We start from the raw sequence: 7,079 nt of genomic DNA, 5'->3' as shown, positions 1-7,079 counted from the left end.
CTCCTGACCTCGTGATCCGCCACCTCAGCCTCCCAAATTGCGGGATTACAGGCGTGAGCCACCGCGCCCGGCCAGAAATTTCCAAATATAAACAAAAGCAGGGAAATTAATAAAGATCTAAATTCCAAATCATCTTAACCTGTTTTCAAAAGCAATAGCAATGCATAATGAACATTTCTCAGTTCATTATATATGTTTATTTAATAGTCGCACTGTTGACACACTTAGTAAGTAATCTAATAATTGCATACAACTTTAATGGAAAAGTATAAATCAATATATTCAAGAAGACTCTTGTTGATGCATTGTTTTGGGAAAAAGTTCTCATGGAAAAGATTTATCAACACAGAAATAGCAACTGAATTTTTTCTTAATACAGAGGATTGCATCACAGATACATTTAATTTACATAAATTCAAGTAGTTCTTTTATGTTATTACAATACTATAAAATGATACTTTGTAAAGATACTTTTCATTATGTACTCCATACTTGTACAATAACATGTAATAATATCTGTACACCACATGGGAATATATTTTTTAAAATTCAGTATATTTTATGATCTAATGAAGAAGTTTCAAAAATAATTTTGATTATACTAAAATTTAATAGTTGATTTCAGACCCTGACCCCAACATATAATTTAATTCAACTAGGTGATTATTTCAGATATTCAATTTCTTACGTGAATTCTGTCCTGCAGTTTAAAACTTTCATAAATCTTTTCTGGTTATCTCGTTTTAGTAGTAAAAAAAAAAGCAATAATAATAAAATAAAAGAACTCAAAACTCCTACCTTCACTCACATGTAATAGTCTTCTTGCTCACTGTTAGGTTTAGAAAATTTTAGCTTTTCGGCGCGTGAGGCATCTTTGCCTGCCACCACCGAGTCGTGCAGAGGCGGAGGTTTGGGTGCATTCAAGATTCGGCTTCACCCGTAACCCACCGCCATGGCCGAGGAAGGCGTTGCTGCTGGAGGTGTAATGGCCGTTAATACTGCTTTACAAGAGGTACTGAAGACCGCCCTCATCCACCATGGCCTGGCATGTGGAATTCACGAAGCTGCCAAAGGATTAGACAAGCACCAAGCCCACCTTTGTGTGCTTGCATCCAAATGTGATGAGCCTATGTATGTCAAGTTGGTGGAGGCCCTTTGTGCTGAACACCAAATCAACCTAATTAATGTTGATGACAACAAGAAACTAGAGGAAAGGGTAGGCTTCTGTACAATTGACAGAGAGGGGAAACCCCATAAAGTGGTTGGCTGCAGTTGTGTAGTAGTTAAGGACTATGGCAAGGAGTCTCAGGCCAAAGATGTCATTGAAGAGTACTTCAAATCCAAGAAATGAAGAAATAAATCTTTGGCTCACACGCACACACACACACACACACACACACACACAAAAAAAAAAAAAAAAAAAAAAAAAAAAAAAAGAGAAAGAAGGAAAGAAAAAAAAGAAAATTTGAGCTTTTCTATGATTGTAAAACTAGGAACTTGAATTTGTGTCATGGTATTTCAAATTCTTAACTCTAGAACATGATCAGCTAAATCAATAGTCTTGTTCATCCACTGAGCTACTTTGCCATGTTCCTGAAAGCTTTGCTAAAAACAAAAAACAAAAAACAAAACAAAACAAAACAAAACAAAAAAGCTGTCATAGGAATCTAGACCATCTGGCAAGTCAATATATTCATACTTGGGGGAAAATTCAGTGAAGGTTATGAAAAGTAGCAAAATATGCTGCCCCAAAATATGCCACTTGGCATATTGATGATTTTGAACTGAAGACAATTGGAAGCAGATACAAGGCAAGCTCTAAGCAGACTATAAATTTACAAAGTATCCCCTCTTTCCTCTCTATTAGGAAAAATAGAAGTTAATCACCAGAGACAACTTTAAACATTTATCAGCCTGGAGATGGCGCCAGAATAATCCACATAATAAACGTTACTAACTACAGTAGTCTCCTCTTACCCATGGGGAATATGTCCCAAGGCCCCCTAGTGGATGCCTGAAACAACCCATAGCAGCAAATATTACATATACCAGGTTTTTCCCTGTACATACACACCTACAACAAAGTTTAATTTATAAATTAGGCACAGTAAGAGATTAACAACTGTAATTTATAATAAAATAGAACAATTATAACATACTGCAATATAAATTACATGAATACAGTATCTCTTTCTTTCTCTCAAAATATATTGTACCGTACAGTCATGTTTCCGTAGTCACGTGGTATTGGTTCCAAATCTTCCCGGGGATTTTTCTGTGGATGCTTAAGTCCCTGATATAAAATGGCATAGTATTTGCATATAACCTACACACATCCTCCAAAACAGTTTAAATCATTTCTACATTACTTATAATCTCTAATACAACGTAAATATAATTTAAGCAGTTGTTATACTGTATTGTTTTTTCTAGAAAAATCGTATTATTTATTTATTTGTTTATTTACTTTATGTTTCTATTTCCTGATTTTATTTATTTATTTATTTATTTATTTATTTATTTATTTATTTATTTTTTGAGACAGAGTTTTGCTCTATTTGCCCAGGCTGGAGTGCAATGATGCAATCTTGACTCACTGCAACCTCAGCCTGCCAGGTTCAAGGGATTCTCCTTCCTCAGCCCCCCAAGTAGCTGGGATTATAGGTGCACACCACCATGCCCTGCTAATTCTTTTGTATTTTTAGTAGAGACAGGGTTTCACTGTGTTGGGCAGGCTGGTCTTGAATTCCTGACCTTAGGTGATTCGCCTGCCTCAGCCTCCCAAAGTGCTGGGATTACAAGCATAAGCCACCATGCCCGGCCCATTTCCTGAATATTTTTGATCTGATGTTGTTTACTCACCTGTTTACAGACCTCAGTTGACCACAGGTAACTGAAACTGCAGATAGCAAAACTGCAGATAAGGGGGAACTACTGTAGCTCTCATGTTCCATTAGTTTCCCCCATATATTTACCTTCCCACAATTTGCTGCCCTTACAAGCTCAAAGTTCTTTTCCTTTGTTTTGCCACTTCTCTACAAAATCTGTTGTTTTTTGTTTAGATGCTCTATAACCCTAAATTCCAATCACCCCGTTGAGTTACTCATCAGAATTCTCCCATGTGCATCCATGAAGCACTCCTTACTAAACTGTTTTTCTCTTGTTAATCTGTGTTTTGTCAGTCTAATTTGCTGGGCCCCACCAATAAACCTAAGTCAGAGGGAAAAGGGGTTTTTCTCCTTGCCTGCAGTGGTATAAAAATAATCTTTTAAGAAATTAAATTATCAAGAATTGTTTAATAAGCACAGTATCTGAAACATATGGCAGTTATTCTTATAGGCCACACTCAATTAAAATTTCAGAATAAAATTTTACTTTTTGGAAAAGTGAGGGCTTCTTTTACTAATGATGTAATAATTTGGTGGAAAGTTATAGGAATAAAAGGTTGCCGGTGCTTTAGGAGGTTATAATCTGGATTGTTTTGCAATATTATTGCAGCTTGAGAAAGAATGAGATAATGGTACTAGGAAAAAGAAAACTCCAGTATAAGATCAATTCTTATTCATTATTTCATATATACCAATATTTGATTTAGTATATTACTAAGGGGTAACTGATCACATAATGCTTTTCTCCATGTTTCATGTTGTCCAGGGCTTAAAAAACTTCTGGTGCCAGTGCAGATGATTGTCAGATTCAAGTCTTCTGCTCCAGCTCGGCACTATCCAGCTGGACAAGTGCAAGCAAACTGTGCTTTTTCTTTCTTCCCTATTCCACCCTGTACCCTTTTACTGAAGAACAGTTCAGTATGATTGACTTTTATGCTATTTTAAGCATCACTGTAGTGAACACCTTATGCATGTCTTTGCACACAAGTATGAGAGTTTCTCTAAGAGGAAAACTTAGAAGTAGATTTCCAATATACAAGGTATGTAAAACATGATATTTTTAAAACATGGTATTTTAAACATGATATTTTAAAACATGGTAATATAAGGTACTAAAACATGGGTTTTAGTAGGTGAGGAGGTTCAGAACATACTACCCCATAATACAGAGCTCTGACACATTGAATATTTTAAGAAATTGACAAATAGCAAGTGCAGGAAGGTATCTCTGATATTCTCCTGAAGCATTTCATAAGAACCTCAAATGAGAGCTTCCATATACCCAGTAGAAAGGGGCATCTTTATCTCCAAAGATGGAAGGGCAAGAGGAATCAGAATGAATAGGCTTTGCTAAATTTCCCCCAGTTTACTTTGCTTAACCCATACTTTGCCCTATCACACTTTTTCATAACTTTGCACACTGCATCAAATCTCACATAAAATACTCAGGTTTAACCATGGGGGGGGGGGGGTCTTTATTTCCTTGGGAAGGCTCTCTTGTCAGGTAAAACTTAAATTAAATAAATGTGTATATTTTTCTATTGTTAATGTCTTTGGTTACAGAGTCCCAGCCAAGAATGTAGACAGGTAGAATGAAAATATTGCTTTCCTTCTCTGCAGTTTCTGGTGATGAGGATGGGATTGCATTGGCTAGGGCACTCAGTGACTCTGGGGCTGTCACTGACTAAGCCAGCAAAGAATTCTTACTGAGTCAGTTTCCTAGATCTCTATCTGCAGAGGCCAGTTGAGAGAAGAAGGTAAGATTTTTTTCCCATCCAGTCCTTTCCAAATTCAGATTAGCAGGAGAAATTTGTAAGAAGTATTCCTTTGAATTGTAACTCTTACAAATTTGGTTCGAAGTACTCATTGATTATTGATCCTTTTCCTCCGAGGGACAGCCATGGCATTCCTATTTGTCTCATTTTGTAACTTGAGAGCTTGGCTTGACTTTACACCTGTCAGGGCACACAGATCGTCAGGCCTGCATCTGCAGGTGGCCAACTGTTAGACAGGGGCCCTGAGATATGAGGATGGCTGAACAGAAATGTGGGCTGCACCCCATTTGTAGCTGGTATCCTACTGGCATTACTAGCTCGTAGGAGGTTTTGTCTGCATCTGTCATTCTTCTGTCTGTTTTTGGTAGTGGCTCTGGATCATGAGGGTGGTTTCTACTCTGGGGATGCCTCTTGTGTCTGTGATTAGGCTATAAAAGGGCTTATTGATTTTGATTTTGAGTCACATGGAATAGATACCCCTTTGGTTTAAAAAAAAGGCAGTATGGTGGGGGGCAGTTGCAGTTGGCTCATGCCTGTAATCCCTGCACTTTGGGAGGCTGAGGCAGGAAGATTGTTTGAGCCCAGGAGTTTGAGACCAGTTTAGGCAACACAATGAGATCTTGATCTCTGAAAAAATAATTAATTAAAGGAAAAAGGTTCATCTCTTCTGGGTTTTATAGTTAGGGGAAAAGGGGATTCAATTGTGCCAGGAAAATTTACTGTTTGCCCCATTCAAAACCTGGCAATCATATTTCAAAGGATTTTGTTTTTTTGGCCAAAATACTCTACGGTCAGAAATGGGCTTAATTGAAGGTTGATCTTCAGAGCCTGAGAGGAACTTCAACCCACCCCACAAGCATTTATACCAGATGTTTTTTGCAGATAAAGGAACTTGCACAGGGGTCTTGCCTAAACATGCCTATAGTGGACAATTCCATTCCTTAACATATGTGCGGTAACAGAAATAAATCAATATGGAGGAACTCAGCCTAAGGACCCACATGTGCACTGGAAGCATGGGGTAGAATTCACACCTTAAGCCCTCATATTCAACTGTGAAGGAAGCAACTGGAAACCTGCTTTCAGGTGTAAGAAATCAAATATATATCTCAGTCCTGGGCCCAGTACAAACATATTCCTCCATATATCTCAGTCCTGGGCCCAGTACAAACATTCCTCCATTTGTCTCAACTTCCTGGGCCCAGTACAAACATTCCTCCATTTGTCTCAACTTCCTGGGCCCAGTACAAACATTCCTCCATTTGTCTCAACTTTAGAAAAACACCACCTGGAGAGTCCCCGATAAGGTCACAACCGTTTGTGGAGTGGTTTTACTGAAAGCATGGGAACCAATAAAAAACTGCTAAATGTATAACTTAAAATGTTAACCAATTGTAATGCTGTAACCAAAAGAATTCCCTTGTTTCTCTGTAACCTTACATATCCTGTTTACATCGGACTGTAAAAAGCGAGCACATGCATCGTTCGGGGCCCTCTTGTATGCTGTGGAGCAGAGGGACCAAGTTCGAACTTGCAGTAAAGATCCTTGCCGCTTGGCTTTGACTCTGGACTCTGGTGGTCTTCTTCGGGGAATAAACGGTCTGGGCATAACACAGGACCTCTTTTTGTTTTTTGCTGAGAGCTTTCCTTTTGCTTAATAAATTCTGCTCCACTCACTCTTTGATTACCTTGAGCCTAATTCTTGGTTTTGAGAAAAGAACCCAAATCTGGTTGAGCTAAGGAGGAAGAACTCCTGCATCACTTAGAGAGAAAGAACATTAGGAAGGCTTTGTGTAATAATTTATTAAAACATTCTAAAGGCATGCAACTCAATCTAGAACATAGGGATTTTTATTTTCATCTTAGCTAGAAATATGTTCTCTGAGATGAAGTAGCAAATTCAATATAATGTAATTTGATAGGAAGGTCAGCCTCTTTATTATTCAGGCTGCAACACAGTTTTCTGAAGAGTTTAAAACAACTACCCTTGTCTTACAACTTGAGTCCATTAAAAACAGAAACACAGCACTAGGAGCAATTCAAAGCCCATCCATCCTTCTTAACAATCCCCAAATCTCTCATGTTCATATCAAGATGCTTGCAGATACTTTAAAAAGTCAAAACATTGGAAATAGAGTTGTCCTGCACTTAGAAAAAAATACCTTAAATCTATGATCATTGATATGCCCCCAAATGCTCTCAGAGAAACCTTACATCCTTTATTTGTGCCTTTCAGACATACATATTTGACCCTGTCCTCTCTAGGACCTGAGGGCAATCTTTCTGCTATGCAAACTTCCTGGGAGATAACTCTTGCTTCTAAACAACAACAACAACAACAACAAAAACAGGCTTTTTGAAAACAAACTATTCCAGTGTGCACCACTTCCAGAAAATTACTTAATAACAATAAACA

At 37.8% G+C, this 7,079-nt stretch overlaps 1 pseudogene; it reads left to right on the top strand.

The window, feature by feature from the left end:
• Positions 1-952: 952 nt before the first annotated feature.
• LOC108542670 (40S ribosomal protein S12 pseudogene) lies at positions 953-1,351 on the top strand (annotated as a pseudogene).
• Positions 1,352-7,079: the final 5,728 nt, after the last annotated feature.

The sequence above is a fragment of the Rhinopithecus bieti genome, unplaced genomic scaffold (assembly GCF_001698545.2).
Source record: "Rhinopithecus bieti isolate Rb0 unplaced genomic scaffold, ASM169854v2 scaffold_20169, whole genome shotgun sequence".
Taxonomy (NCBI): domain Eukaryota; kingdom Metazoa; phylum Chordata; class Mammalia; order Primates; family Cercopithecidae; genus Rhinopithecus; species Rhinopithecus bieti.
This window is presented reverse-complemented; position numbering and strand designations above follow the sequence as displayed.